General features: G+C 48.8%; 1 protein-coding gene across 5 annotated transcripts in view; it reads right to left on the minus strand.

The window, feature by feature from the left end:
* The window catches only part of C3G (C3G guanyl-nucleotide exchange factor), a 411,105-nt gene that overhangs the window by 203,773 nt on the left and 190,675 nt on the right, over nucleotides 1-16,657 (minus strand). For 2 of the 5 annotated variants that reach the window (XM_071686026.1, XM_071686024.1), the window contains exon 1: nucleotides 2,950-3,320. The exons of the other annotated variants lie outside the window; for them this stretch is intronic. The gene's annotated coding sequence lies outside the window, so the exon portion shown is untranslated. Of the gene's footprint in view, nucleotides 1-2,949; nucleotides 3,321-16,657 lie in introns of those variants that run through there. 5 annotated transcript variants of the gene reach the window in all.

The raw sequence follows: 16,657 nt of genomic DNA on the forward strand, positions 1-16,657 counted from the left end.
TTATTATCATTATCATTACTATTATCATTGCTATTATTATCAATATTATTATCATTATCATTACTATTATCATTGCTATTATTATCAATATTATTATCATTATCATTACTATTATCATTGCTATTATTATCAATATTATTATCATTATCATTACTATTATCATTGCTATTATTATCAATATTATTATCATTATCATTACTATTATCATTGCTATTATTATCAATATTATTATCATTATCATTACTATTATCATTGCTATTATTATCAATATTATTATCATTATCATTGGGTGTGGGGAGACAACCAAGGGCCCCCCGCTCAGCCTCACCCCAGCACGTCGTGAGGAGGAGGTAGACGACACACACTGGCACAGCGAGTCGGTCAGCGTCCACACACAGCCGCGGGAGATGGGGGCGCTGCCCCTTTGATCAGCGCCCGCACCACACACCCATCAAGTGAGCCATGGCTATAACGTATAGGTCCGACCTCCAGCATGATAAACCCGCCCTCCGTGCCATGCCCAGGTCAACACACACACACACACAAACACACACACACTACAGCCTACACCTGACGCTGGCCTCGAGGGCTCGCCTGCCCGGCAGGGCGCTACTGCTCCTGTGTCTACATGGGTTTGCCTGGGGCCCCGGGCGGACGCATCACCCACAGTGACCTGGCTCGTAAGCTACACTTCATGGATGCCCTCCCAGTGACATCTCCGACCTCGGCAACATGCGGTCTAAACGTTTCTAATCCCTGCCACCAGGAAGGGGTCTAAACGTTTCTAATCCCTACCACCAGGAGGCGGTCTAGACGTTTCCAATCACTATCACCAGGAGGCGGTCTAAACGTTTCCAATCCCTACTACTATTAAGGAGTGTAAACGTTTCCAATCCCTACCACTAGTAAGAGGTCTAAACGTTTCCAATCCCTACCACCAAGAGGCGGTCTAAACGTTTCCAATCCCTACCACCAGGAGACGGTCTAAACGTTTCCAATCCCCACCACCAGGAGGCAGTCTAAACGTTTCCAATCTCTCTCGTCAGGAGGCATTTCTCAAGGTCACCTCTGGTCTGCAGTACCCACACCTTGCCGTGTTCTCCCACGTCTGTCATACCAACATTCGCTTTCGAATCTAGTCTAAATTCGCTCTAAGAGTTCTGCATGTAAACTATTTCTGAACTCTACGTGTAAACTCCTTGCGTGTGGCGTATGGAGTAAACTATTTCTGAACTCTACGTGTAAACTCCTTGTGTGTGGCGTATGGAAAGAGTTAATGCGTAGGTAGCGAATGCAAACCAGATATGGAAACGAGTCGTCGGGTCATCAAGGAGTGACTTGGGGCAGGTCAGTGATGGGTCAGGAGTCAGGGCAGGTCAGTGATGGGTCAGGAGTCAGGGCAGGTCAGTCAGTGATGGGTCACGAGTCAGGGCACGGTCAGTGATGAGTCACGAGTCAGGGCAGGTCAGTGATGAGTCACGAGTCAGGGCAGGTCAGTGATGAGTCACGAGTCAGAGCAGGTCAGCGATGGGTCACGAGTCATGTGGTTGAATATCTTGACACGAGAATTGGTTAGGATGGGACATATCTGTGGTTTCTACAATCAAAACCCTCAACTCGAATTTAAAAAAATCTTTTTATCTACAACTTATTTTTGCCACACAGATAAAAATCTAAATCTCTCTAAAACATCTCAAAAACTTCTAAATAACATGTAAATGACCTCTGAATTATTCATGGATATTTTATGTGTTATGAAATAAAGACTAATTATCAACAGAGATTTGGACACTTTACGTATTCAGGTCAGATGCTAATTGGGTCAACGGGTAACGGGTTAAGGAGGTCATGGGTCAAGAGAGTTAGGGGTCAGATGTCATATGTATCAAGGGTCAGATGCGTCACGGGTCAAGGCTACTGACCCGTTTCTACCTCGGATGTAAATCACTTCATTTAGATGTGTAAACCTCAGTGGGTTACACGTGTATATGGCAGGAGGCTGCATCTGTGAGTGACTGTGGGAGTGAAGAGACGACGCTGGCCTTTACGAAGACAGACGATACAAGTCCAGGGAGATCGAGTGAGGGAGGAGGTCAGTACACAAGTGAGGGCAAGCGGTGTGCACCTGCTGCGGCGTGTGCGCGCTACCAGACACCGCGTCACAACCAACACTAACTTACAGGCAAAAAGTCATCTCCCGTCTTCCCATATATCCAGTTATATGGGGATGTGGGTCAGCAGACGGACGAAGTACACTGGGAAACGTTCCCACTCTGCTCATAACGGGGCTTAAGACAACCTTCAACACGACACAAGAGAGGGAGAAAAAAAAATAAAGTGGGTAACTGAACGAAACACGTAAATAAAAGTACGTCGAGTGGAGAGGTGTTCTGCACACAGCATCGCATGATTGCCAAGCTCATCAACTGCATCAGAGCCAAGAACGTACATGTTCCTGATGCCACTGGCACCACACAAACCTTTACCACTTGATCGTACCGGTGGCACTCCTGCCTGTGTGTGTGTGTGTGTGGTGGGTCATGGCGTGTGGCAGTGAGCGGTGGGGCGGAGCACCGTGTGCCTGCACACCCAACCCCAGCAGAAGGGCTGGTCGAGCTGGGGCAGTGCCTGTGGTGGAGAGAGAGGTCTCCTGCCCAGCTCCTTGCCTCACACAACCACCGCATTCAATGGCTGTCACTCGGCACACACCGCTGCCTCATTACTGGCATTAATGATGTCCTCTGCTGGTGACTGTGGTAGGGGCCTGGCGGCTGCTGCCCCGAGCCACAACACACACACACACACACACACACACACACACACACACTACGCTCCATGGGGGCAGACACAAGGCCATGCACACGACAGGCGAGGCCATCATGACATACCCACAACACGTAACACCTTCACTGATTATCCCCAATGGCTATATATTCCCTCCACACATACGATGCTGCCAGGCGACGGTGTATACGTCCCGCCACAGTAGGTTTAGGGCCCCTTGCGGACCAGCTGGGCACACACTGACGGGGCGGGAGAACAGGCGTGGGCACTGGGCAGGTGAGCCGTAGCGCCACCGAGCCACACAACAACAACACTGGGGTCCTCGCCAAATGGCCACACCACGAGCCCCCGTCAGCGGCCGGGGGGACCTGCCAACTCTCTCACGCCTTACCTCACCCGCAGAAAAAGAGCAATAAACGTATTACCCAACAAAGGGGAACGTAACGATGCGAGATCAGACGGCAGCAACCTGAGGTCTCCGACGCCGTCCTTCACGAAGGGCGGCGATCCTGCCCACAGCCGACGTGCCCCCCGCCCTTGGTCCTGCTCCCTACCCTCCAGCACAAGCACGCTGCCAAGACCCTCCCCTCACCAACCCTCGTATATAAGAACCTCCCTCATGCAACAAGGTGCCTACATTACCACCGCCCGCCCCGCCTTCTGCAGGAATGGTCAGGCCCGACCTTCGTCCTCCAGGGACACCGATCAGTCCTTCACTATCCTGAGTCTCCACTTGAGCACCTAACGACGTCGTGCTCAGTGTCGTCCCGTCGTGCTCAGTGTGTCGTCCCGTCGTGCTCAGTGTGTCGTCCCGTCGTGCTCACATGTCGTCACGTCGTGCTCAACGGGTCAACTACCTAACGATGTGGTTCCGGCAGCAGCATGATAAAGCATGTACCCCCGTGGGTGATTCCCCCAGGCCAACAACAGACACGTGTGTGTGTGTGTGTGTGTGTGTGTGTGTGTGTGTGTGTGTGTGTGTGTGTGTGTGTGTGTGTGTGTGACTGGAGGTGACGCAGATGATCTGTTACCAACTGGCGGACCCTGAGCCAAATGACGACAGTTAATGGTGGACATCCATCACCTCCTGACCCAGGGAGCTGCCAACCACCTCCTGACCCAGGGAACAGCCAGCCACCTCCAGACCCAGGGAACAGCCAACCACCTCCTGACCCAGGGAGCTGCCAGCCACCTCCAGACCCAGGGAACAGCCAACCACCTCCTGACCCAGGGAGCTGCCAGCCACCTCCTGACCCAGGGAACAGCCAGCCACCTCCAGACCCAGGGAACAGCCAACCACCTCCTGACCCAGGGAGCTGCCAGCCACCTCCTGACCTAGGGAACAGCCAACCACCTCCTGACCCAGGGAACAGCCAGCCACCTCCAGACCCAGGGAACAGCCAACCACCTCCTGACCCAGGGAGCTGCCAGCCACCTCCTGACCCAGGGAGCTGCCAGCCACCTCCAGACCCAGGGAACAGCCAACCACCTCCTGACCCAGGGAGCTGCCAGCCACCTCCTGACCCAGGGAGCTGCCAGCCACCTCCTGACCCAGGGAGCTGCCAGCCACCTCCTGACCCAGGGAACAGCCAGCCACCAACCTACACACAACCAACCCTTGATAGCTACCCAGCTGTTCAACCAGGACTAACCTAACCTTGGAGTCTGGCGTTATGGCTCGCCTCCAAATGACCACACTGGCTCAGGCCACGTCTCATATGACGTTCATCCAACCGGTGGACTCATCCCTCACCCAGCCACAACACCTGATGGATGATGACCCACGATGAGTGACCTGTGACCTCATCTGACTCATCCCTCACCCAGCCACAACACCTGATGGATGATGACCCACGATGAGTGACCTGTGATCTCATCTGACTCATCCCTCACCCAGCCACAACACATGATGGATGATGACCCACGATGAGTGACCTGTGACCTCACCTGACTCATCCCTCAACCAGCCACAACACCTGATGGATGATGACCCACGATGAGTGACCTGTGATCTCATCTGACTCATCCCTCACCCAGCCACAACACCTGATGGATGATGACCCACGATGAGTGACCTGTGACCTCACCTGACTCATCCCTCAACCAGCCACAACACCTGATGGATGATGACCCACGATGAGTGACCTGTGATCTCATCTGACTCATCCCTCACCCAGCCACAACACCTGATGGATGATGACCCACGATGAGTGACCTGTGACCTCATCTGACTCATCCCTCACCCAGCCACAACACCTGATGGATCATGACCCACGATGAGTGACCTGTGACCTCATCTGACTCATCCCTCACCCAGCCACAACACCTGATGGATAACGACCCACGATGAATGAACTCACCTGACCCGTAGTTATCTCTTACCTGGAGTTGTGTAGGTTGCGCCTGGATCACAAACACACACACACACGAGAGACATCCACCACTGTGGTGCTACACAGTGGGCACATGACGACCACTCTCTTACCTGAAAGAGAAGAAATTATAATCAGAAATAATTTACAGTAAAGAAAACTGAACAGCATTTCTGGGGGGAAATTTACAATGCAAAATAAACAACAATAAGGAGGAGGAGGGAAAACATGGAATATAAGTAAATAAACTGATGAACTGATTATATTTATTCTATTTATTCTAAGAGAGAGTCCTGGTGTTACGCTGGACCTCTCTCTCTCTCTCTCTCTCTCTCTCTCTCTCTCTCTCTCTCTCTCTCTCTCTCTAAAGTCTCCTGCTGCCCAAGGCTGCGTTGCTTCCAGTAGCAGGGTAGTGTAGAGTCATGTGGTGGAGTGGGGAGTTCTTCGACGAGAGGGTACTGCCAGAGACACAGCCTTGCCAAAGGCGACTTTCCACTCCTCTGTGTGTTTGCATATACGACGAATTCCAATCTGATATTTTTTTCGTATGATTTCAGAATCTGTAAAATTCTTATAAATCTATCTAGGATATAGTTCTAGGAAAAATAGAAAATAAAATAATTCTGAGAGAGAAAAAAAATGAGAGAATCCATTCTATATATTCTCGTATTGGGATAAAGCTAAAGAAATCCCCTTCACGCCAAACTCATCATCCACTGTAGTATGAGAAAGTCGACCCAGCTACCCAGCTAAGACTTACAGGGCAGAGGGACCCACTGGCCACAACCAGATACCCCACACAACCACTCACCACCCTCAACACCACACAAGTATCCCTTTACCACCCTGTGTTGTCCTGCAGATCTCAAGATATTGCAGTTAACTTCTGTCCATCCTAGATCCTTGTACAAGAATAAGCTTTATCCCCCAACTCCTACTTGAGGAGTAGCGCTACTCCTTCCTTAGCTCTTGTCTTCACAGACAATGACATGCCTGAGGATGTACAGCTACATCCGGGTGCCACAGACTCCAGGTCCTCACGTATGTCATGGACTGTACCCATAATTCAACTGTCTTACTGTAATCTGTTTTTTCTCTTTACACTGTGTGTGTGTGTGTGTGTGTGTGTGTGTGTGTGTGTGTGTGTGTGTATGTGTGCGTGTGTGTAACAACAATGATACACCACCACCGATGTCAGCATTTGGCATAATTACAACAAAACACTAGCCAATATCCTCCACTCGTGTCTTAATACCTTGTCTAATCTTGAAAATCCATCTCTTTCAGCTCATATTCAGTCAATCTTCTTCACTGACGCAATATAAATTCTACTGTACGTCTGCGATGGTGTGGGTGTATAGATTCGCCAACACTAAGCCTGACACGGGCTCCTGCCAATGACAGCACGATCACAGCCGTGCCAATAATGGCACAGGTCAGGGGTGTGTGAGTGCTCGGGGTGCCAATAATGGCACACAGAGCGGCCAGTGTGTAACTGTTGTGTAGTAGGCGCTTACGTGGATGTGTGCGTTGTACAAGTCAATGTGATCAATTACTTATTCCTAAATAAATTCAATTCTTGAGTTTTCGATTTACAGTGTGGGTTTGCCAAATATTTCCTTTCAAAATGTCATACATACGTATTGTATCTTCATATTTTTCTCATGGAACGAAAATGGTTCTATCATTCTTTTCTTATCCTTATTTCATTAATGACAATGGTAGAGTAACTTTCAATAAACACATTGGAAAAAAGAAATTAAGTATAAAACTTAATTGAAGGGAATTACGATTTTAAAAGATACCCCAATGTTAATGATGCAGTACCGTTTTCTTTCATAATAAATATGCATCGCCATTTTCTAGTTTTACGAAGGGTAACCATAAGAAAACATTTCGTATTCGTCTCATAGTAATCATTTTTACTAGACAATTTCTTCAACCCCTTGAACAATTCTCATAAATTATTTTACGTCAGAATACGATTAATTTACAGATGAACTGAAGGAATTCTCCTGAAATATCATCCTCACACGGATAGAAACAAGCGAAAGTTATTTTCTTATGGTTACCCATTACCTCATGTAGGAGAATAGGGCTACATTCCAACCACAGAAAACGATACTGAACCTAACATGGGACACACCTAACTATAATAACCTTACGTAGACCAACAAAGGCAATTATATGCTTCATGAATTTACACCTACTGTACACCCAGATGGCTGTCATAAATCAAACCATGAAAGTAAACGACACAGGAAACACCAGACCATTCAAGAACAATTTACTGATGAGGGAAATTTCGTGACAGAAGCCTTAAAATAAGGAAGCCAAGATACAGTTGTGTCAGATCGCTGGTATACCTCAATAAGTCCCTTTTACTTGTACTACTGTGCCTTACAAGCCTACTAATCACTAATTAAACCTAATCAGTCCCTTTTACTTCTACTACTGTACTTTACAAGCTTCCTAATCACTAGCATTGCCCAATCAGTCCCTTTTACTTCTACTACTGTGCCTTAAGAGCTTACTAATCACTAGTATTACCCAATCAGTCCCGTTTACTTTATATCGTCCAGCCTCACAAAATTCCCAATCGCTCGCAATTTCCCAATTACTTCCGTTTACTTTTACTCTCCCAAACTTTCCAATCGCTGGTAAATCCCAATCAGTTCCGTATACCTTTACAGTGTCTCAGGAACCTGCCCCACTGGACATGTGTCAGTGTGAGTGTGTTGGGTCCACTGGAGCGCAGTCCACGGCCCCGGAGCATCCAAGCGACACACGCACATACAGACACAACCTTACAAATCAACAAAGGAATAATATGTTTGGACAAAATTATGTTAAAGAACATATACTGCTTAGCTGAATATATATATATATATATATATATATATATATATATATATATATATATATATATATATATATATATATATATATGGGAGGTAAGTTTGAATGGAGAAAAAGTGGAGGAAGTAAAGTGTTTTAGATATCTGGGAGTGGATCTGGCAGCGGATGGAACCATGGAAGCGGAAGTGGATCATAGGGTGGGGGAGGGGGCGAAAATCCTGGGAGCCTTGAAGAATGTGTGGAAGTCGAGAACATTATCTCGGAAAGCAAAAATGGGTATGTTTGAAGGAATAGTGGTTCCAACAATGTTGTATGGTAGCGAGGCGTGGGCTATGGATAGAGTTGTGCGCAGGAGGATGGATGTGCTGGAAATGAGATGTTTGAGGACAATGTGTGGTGTGAGGTGGTTTGATCGAATAAGTAACGTAAGGATAAGAGAGATGTGTGGAAATAAAAAGAGCGTGGTTGAGAGAGCAGAAGAGGGTGTTTTGAAATGGTTTGGGCACATGGAGAGAATGAGTGAGGAAAGATTGACCAAGAGGATATATGTGTCGGAGGTGGAGGGAACGAGGAGAAGTGGGAGACCAAATTGGAGGTGGAAAGATGGAGTGAAAAAGATTTTGTGTGATCGGGGCCTGAACATGCAGGAAGGTGAAAGGAGGGCAAGAAATAGAGTGAATTGGATCGATGTGGTATACCGGGGTTGACGTGCTGTCAGTGGATTGAATCAGGGCATGTGAAGCGTCTGGGGTAAACCATGGAAAGCTGTGTAGGTATGTATATTTGCGTGTGTGGACGTATGTATATACATGTGTATGGGGGTGGGTTGGGCCATTTCTTTCGTCTGTTACCTTGCGCTACCTCGCAAACGCGGGAGACAGCGACAAAGCAAAAAAAAAAAAAAAAATATATATATATATATATATATATATATATATATATATATATATATATATATATATATATATATATTCTTTCTCCCCTATACCCAGGGATAATATACATATATATATATATATATATATATATATATATATATATATATATATATATATATATATATATATATATATATATATTCGCCATTTCCCGCGTTAGCGAGGTAGCGTGCAGAACAGAGGACCGAGCCTTAGAGGGAATATCCTCATTTGGCCCCTTTCTCTGTTCCTTTTTTTGGAAAAGTAAAAATACGAGAAGGGAGGATTTCCAGCCCCCCGCTCCCTCACCTTTTCGTCGCCTTCTACGACAAGCAGGGAATACGTGGGAAGTATTCTTTCTCCCCTATACCCAGGGATAATATACATACATATATATATATATATATATATATATATATATATATATATATATATATATATATATATATATATATATAAAACAATGTACAATGCCAACATTACGTATGGTAGCAGAAAAGGCGTGAAGCCCCCAGAGTAAGTACACAGTTCATAAACATACACCACAAGGGTGACCTCCTTAATAAAGTACACACTAATGAAAGCATGGGGAGGAGGAGCCGCGACCCTCCATTACCAAGTGTGAACATAGCAGTGACACAAAGCCACCATGTATGATCACGACATACGGTGGAGGAGGTGTTCCCACGACTGCCACCGGGACGACAGGTTAGGTTATCACCAACACGACACTTCACATAACTGTCGTCGCCCACCTGTATACGGGCAACATGTCATAAACCGGCCCCATTAACACCTAATTACATGTCTCATCTCCCTTACGATGGGATGATTACCAGGTAATTACATATCGTCATTAAACTCATATTCCAGCTACAGTTTTAATGAACCAATCCCGTGTTGCAGAAGAGGACCCGTAATTAACTCACTGGTTCATGGTTCGGTCCTGCACATACAAGTGCTGCTGGTGTGTAGGTGAACAGCCGTGTTCGCTTGCCTTCCCAATTTTACCTATCCCTCATCTACCGTTATGATCGGATCTCTCTTTCATAATTCCATTCATCCACACACACACACACACACACACATCTCGCTTCCATCCCTACCCTACCACAGTGTCCTTCCCTGGCTCGTGGGCGTTGCTGGTGTGGCAAACGTGGAATGCCGTGGACGAGAGAAACCTCTCTCTCCATCCAGGATGGTCTTGGCCGCAGGACCGGATATCACGACGAGCGGCGAGGGAGGGACGGAGGCAGGCCTGCCACCTGGCGTTCCGCTGGACGACCCACGAGAGACGTGGCGTGTGCGTTATTATACACACACACACACACACACACACACACACACACATACACACACACACACACACACACACACACTGCCTTATGATGTGCGCTTCTCCCAGGCAAGCCAGAGTCAACAGGTGGCGACCTTCGCTTCCATACGACAGTAATGACAAAAAGCTCAGGCACTGGCAGGTCTGCCTTGATGGCTGAGCCTGAAGGTAACCCATTTATATAAATACAAACCCAGTTATATCAATCCAAACCAATTTATATAAATCCAAACCAATTTATATAAATTCAATCCAATTTATATAAATCCAAACCAATTTATATAAATCCAAACCAATTTAAATAAATCCAAATCAATTTAAATAAATCCAAACCAATTTATATAAATCCAAACCAATTTATATAAATCCAAACCAATTCAAATAAATCCAAACCAATTTAAATAAATCCAAACCAATTCATATAAATCCAAACCAATTTACATAAATCCAATTTCAAGACTCGAAGCTATAGCATTATCATGCCATCACATATTCCCACGAACAGTCACAAAAGAGGGACTTTAAAACGCAAACTACGTCACCTTCCCAAAGCTTGGAGTAGGGAAACGAAGGAGGAAGAAGCAAACTACGTCAGCTTCCCAAAGCTTGGAGTAGGGAACCGAAGGAGGAAGAAGAGGCAACATTCCACGCGAGACCCCCTGGCCAAGCAGAGGTCATCCCCTCTCCACTACCAACATAACATTGAGGAAATACCTCTGCAATCCGCTGAGACAGAGACGCCCACCTCCTACAGCCACACTCTTGTCTTGTCCTCCCCCACCAACCACATCATTAGGATACCATCGTGTGCATTTCTATGTCAGAAACCACATCATACACACTTTCCCTCTCGACACCCAGGGGTGGTGACGCTACACGTGCCACTCCTCAACCTACATCCAACATACACAGAGGCGGTGATCAACTCGGCAGCGGCCCGGCCTGCGTGAAGGAACGCTGGGGGATGTCGTCTCCCTCCCTCCCTCTCTCCCTCACCACACACACACAACAGGATGCGGCCACGACCCTCAGCCAGCCCAGGCGGGCGGGGCCGTGCGCCGGTCAGACCTGGCCGTCCCTACACCAGGCAGGTGCAGAGACAACGTCCTTGCCCGCGGCCACCTCCACCACCCACCCCTCACCACCAGCACCTCCTCCTCGTGTCCTCTCCTAAATTTTTTCCTCTCCTTTCATTAATGCTTTCCTCTCGCCTCTTTTTTTCTTTATCTAGCGGAGAGGAAGAAGAGGAGGGATATGGGAAGAGATGGTTTGGAATGGCAAGCGAAGACTGCAGTGTGTACACATGTATAGCGTAAGATTTTTAGACGCAAGTGACTGATTTTCTAGAGATTAATTTGGTGCCTAATTCACATACCCCCGGCAGACTGGACGGCGTGCATGTATTCGCGTTGGATCCTGTGGCGGATATTCACGAAGTCCAGCTATACACTGTGTATCATGTAAGTCAGTGGATGACTGGGGCCTGCCTGAGTGTTGTGTGACTTAGAGGGAACCAAGGATGTTCCATGCTTGTACCTGTGGTCCAGATCTCGGAGCTGGCTGTAGGTTTGCACCCTCGTGTTTCTCATCAAGTCTCTGCCACATGCTCTCCTGATCTGCTTTTCGCAAGTATGAACCAAGTGGTTTGATCCATGACCCTTCGGCCTGTTCTACGACGTTAACGTTAGAGTACTTTTCATATGTGAGGCATCGTAAAGTATTAGTGTGTCTTGTGTGTTAACATGCGTGATTGTGGAGGTGAGGAACGTGGGTAGTGGCGAGCAGGTTTAGGACAGGTGTGATCATCATGGCTCGAGTGTGTGTGTGTGTGTCATGCCTGGTTCCGGGGAAGGTGTCTGAGTCCACACAGACCGGTAAGGGCCGCCCTGTCCTGCTGTGGGGTCTCCTGTGGATATCCATAATGTATGCCTCTCACCACCTGCCTCAGACCAGTACCTCATGGCTGCCTCTCACCTGTTGCCTCATCCCCTCTTATACCTGCCTCCTCAACTCCTTCCCTGTCTCCCGCACGACTCCTTTCCACCCTCCCTCACCCCAATTCTACACCTGCTCCCCCCCTCACTTCCACTCCATCCTCACACTCCACATGACCAACCTGAGCACCTACAACACTTCCCAACCAACCTGAGCACCTACAACACTTCCCAACCAACCTGAGCACCTACAACACATCACAACCAACCTGGGCACCAGAACACATCCCAACCAACCTGAGCACCTACAACACATCACAACCAACCTGAGCACCTACAACACATCACGACCCAGTCCACCTTATAAGCACCACAAGTGACCATCCGCTGAAACGGATTCCAGGCGTCTGTATCCTACAACCGCACCAGGTTGGCTGGGCTGGAGCGCCTGCCATGGGATGTTTCAAGCCTCCTTTCCAACCAAACTCACCCCACCCGAGTCTTGTGTCTACCCTGCATGTTGTACAGTGCCTGGCGCTACCCTGCACGTTGTACAGTGACTGGCGCTACAGTACGGAGGCGTTGTACGTCCGCTGGTGGGGTACTAGGCCAGAGGGTCACGCGCTGTGTCGCTCCACTTGCAGAGGCTTGGGGATGGTGTTGTGCCGCCAGGGCTATCTGTGCAGCACATCTGGTCAACAGCTGTGGTCCGGATGGCAACGAAACACGGCTCACAACTACAACGCATCACAACCAACCTGAGCACTTAACAACACGTCACAACCAACCTGAGCATCTACAACACGTCACAACCAACCTGAGCATCTACAACACGTCACAACCAACCTGAGCACCTACAACACGTCACAACTGACGAAGTAGACCAGACGCCCTAGCACAACCATCATCACCCCTACCGTCCCTCGTTCTCCTGACGAAGTAGTCCAGACGCCCTAGCACAACCACCACCCTACCCCTACTGTCCCTCGTTCTCCTAACGAAGTCCTAGCACGACCATCATCATCACTACCGTCCCTCGTTCTCCTGACGAAGTAGACCAGACGCGCCAGCACAGCGACCAGCACCCCTCCCGTCCTTCTTCGTTCTCCTGACGAAGTAGACCAGACGCGCCAGCACAGCGACCAGCACCCCTCCCGTCCTTCTTCGTTCTCCTGACGAAGTAGACCAGACGCGCCAGCACGGCGACCAGCACCCCTACCGCCCCTCGCTCTGACACAGCCTAGCATCAATGCTGTCACTCCGCCTCTTCCCATGACGTGATAGGAATCTTGCTGTCAACACCTGACGCAACATCGCCCTTCCACCGCTGTCCCGCCTTTAATGTGGAGAACACTGGCGATACCCTGGGTCGCGCTTGGGGCTTCTGCTCTGTTACAGACCACGTCAGGTCTCCCTCTGATGCCCCGCACCTTCGCCGCGACGGTACAGCAGGCCCTCACCACGACGGTACGGCGACGCGACATGATTGGGTTCGACCCCCGACCTTCAGCCTACATGGGTCATGTCAAAGGGCCTGGCTGTTATACCCGATTGTCGAACCGTCGATATGGTCGTCCTCAAGGGTCATATCGTTGTACTAAAGAATCGCACCGTCTTAAGTCAAGGGTCACACCGGCGTACTCATGTGTATTACCGTCGCACTCGAGGATCGTACCATTGTATTCATGAGTTCCGTTGTAATCAAGTGTCGTACCGCTGTAATCATTAGTATCGTCGTACTCAAGGGTCGTACCGTCGTACTCAAGGGTCGTACCGTCGTACTCAAGGATCGTACCGTCGTACTCAAGGAAGCTACCGTCGTCCTCAAGGATCGTACTGTCGTACTCAAGGGTCGTACCGTCGTACTCATGAGGAGCACCGTCTTCCTCATGGAACGAATAATTACACCAAGCCAAACCTGACAGTATGTAGGCCAGCAGGTCTGTGTTGTCTAGAATTCTGTAAATGTGATTTTCACACGTCGTTTTTCCACTGACATTATTACTAATAATGTCATCATAATTACTACCATAACCACAGGACTAATTTCTATGACTGGACCTCTCTGAAGGCTCTTGCAGACCAAAGGCTGCGGCGCTACTTCCAACAGCAGGGAAATATGGACACCTTGAAAGTGAGATTTTCTTGGACGAGGTCGTATGATACAGCCTTGCTAAAGGTGTAACTTCGAGCAGAATGAGTTCGGTAATATATAAATATTTCCTTCTTGTGTCTCCCCTGATGATGTGATTATCACACGAAAGTGCACTTGGGAACTTATCCAGTTTCATTTTCCCCGTGGACTCATGTGTAGGTGGGTGGGTTAGGCCATTCTTTCGTCTGTTTCCTTGCGCTAACTCGCTCACGCGGGAGACAGCGACTAAGTATTATATATATATATATATATATATATATATATATATATATATATGCTTTGAGAGCAGCCATTGATGCGTGTGGTAGGCAACATCTTGCAACTGTCAGTATACAGTGGCTCACGGCCGACCAACATTTGCACGGACGTAATGCCAGTGTTTACCTTACCACCATCACCACCACCACCACCCACAGCTGACGAGTGCGGAGCCTTACACGCAAGACGGCCATCGCTCGACCTCTGATATACATCAAAGATCACCCGGGCGTGTACAGCGAGAAAAGTTCACCGCTAAGTTCAGCGCCGAGAGTCAGCAGCTTAGCAACAGTGTTTTACTGTGGGGTGGACAACGCCTTTTGGGACACACACACACACACACACACACACACACACCACGTTCGCCGGGCACGCGTACCTAACGAAATGACCTGAAGATTTAACCTCTGAGACGCGCCAGAATTCACGGCGACGTGAGCCCCACGCAGATGAAAGTTTCCTCTGCCTTCCTGAACAACCCAGCGGATCAGCGGGTCAAAACACCATATGTAAGAAAATGGGGCATATTACCTTTGACCTATGTAAGAAAATGGGGCATATTACCAAATTAATAAGGCTCTAGGTATACGATCCATGTGAGAAAGTGGGACATATCACCGATATCAAAGAATGCGGTATGTCAACGATATAAGAAAACGGGACATATCACCGACAAAAGAAAACAGGGCACCTCACCGATATCAGAAAATGGGCGGTGTACCACCAATAAAGGAAAACGGGGCGTAATGACGACAAGACAACAGAGACCCTAATGTTCCGGACGGGGGAGGAAAGAGACACATTAACTTGTGCTTTGAGGTGACGCCAACGGTGACGGGGCGGAAGACGAGATAATGTAAACTGTGGTGATGGTGGCGGGAGGACACACTGGGCCAACGGGACCAGACGTATGAGGAGGGCAGGGCTGGCAGGTGACAACCCCGGACACCTATGCAACCCTTACGGTCATCAGTGACGGATGACTCCCTCCCTCCCCGCCCGCTGCCACTCCCACACTACACACCCACTCTCCCTCCCTCCTTACTTCCCTTGGTCAACTCCTCCGTCTGGCTTCATCAGAGACCAGCATGCTACATCCTGATCTCAGGGTGTTAACGGGGAGTAGTGAGGGACAATTAAACTGCCTGTAGCAGTGATTTCTACTGGTTCAAGGTCGATAAGCGATGGCGAGGGTACCTGGGCAGTCAAGATGAAACGGTGATCACTACACAGAGTACACCTACCCCCCAACGGGGACCATTACCGACCGACAATTAGTTGCTCCCAACACCCATGTACCTCGAAGCAAGACGGGGGACGCAAGACGTACACCAACACGTCCCTATGCCTCATCAAACTAGTGCCCCAACACCCGTGTATCTCGAAGCAAGACGTAGGGAGACGTAAGACTTGCACCAAAACACGTCCCTTTGCCTCACCGAGCGGGTGTTCAGTTTCAGCTTGGTGAGGCAGAGCTGGCCAGCCAGCCCGCCTGCCGGCACCACAGTAGGTTCGTCAAGCGCCACACACGACACCTCCTAACGTTACACAGATCCTGGCCTGCATCCTGACAACACTTCCCCCGGCACACACTACCATGTCCCCCGCCACAAACACCCATGACCTTTACTTCCACATCCAGCCACACCATCCACAATAGCGCGCTTGCCTCACCCACTGCTGCACGTTCGCATTCATTCTAGCCACCGGCCTGCGTCGAGGGTCGAGCTTGAGTCCAATAACACACGGGCGAGGTTCGGTAAGGAGAACGGTGTCAGCAGCGGCTGGAGATGGGTACTAAGTACACAACAGATACTGTACAGTCACGAGATGCCTCTCACCCGGAACCTGTGCCTACCTCACCGACCTTGGCTTCTCTGACATAAACACAACATCGCATCACGTCTAACAAACACACACACAACACCAAATGTATCACAGCTCGCCTGTATACTGACGCCTTCGTTTCCCGGGTCCATATGTGCAATATGGAGGTGCGGGAGATAGGGGGAACCACCATACCACTAATCTTTCACGTGTAG

The sequence above is a fragment of the Panulirus ornatus genome, chromosome 41, assembly GCF_036320965.1.
Source record: "Panulirus ornatus isolate Po-2019 chromosome 41, ASM3632096v1, whole genome shotgun sequence".
Classification (NCBI taxonomy): Eukaryota; Metazoa; Arthropoda; class Malacostraca; order Decapoda; family Palinuridae; genus Panulirus; species Panulirus ornatus.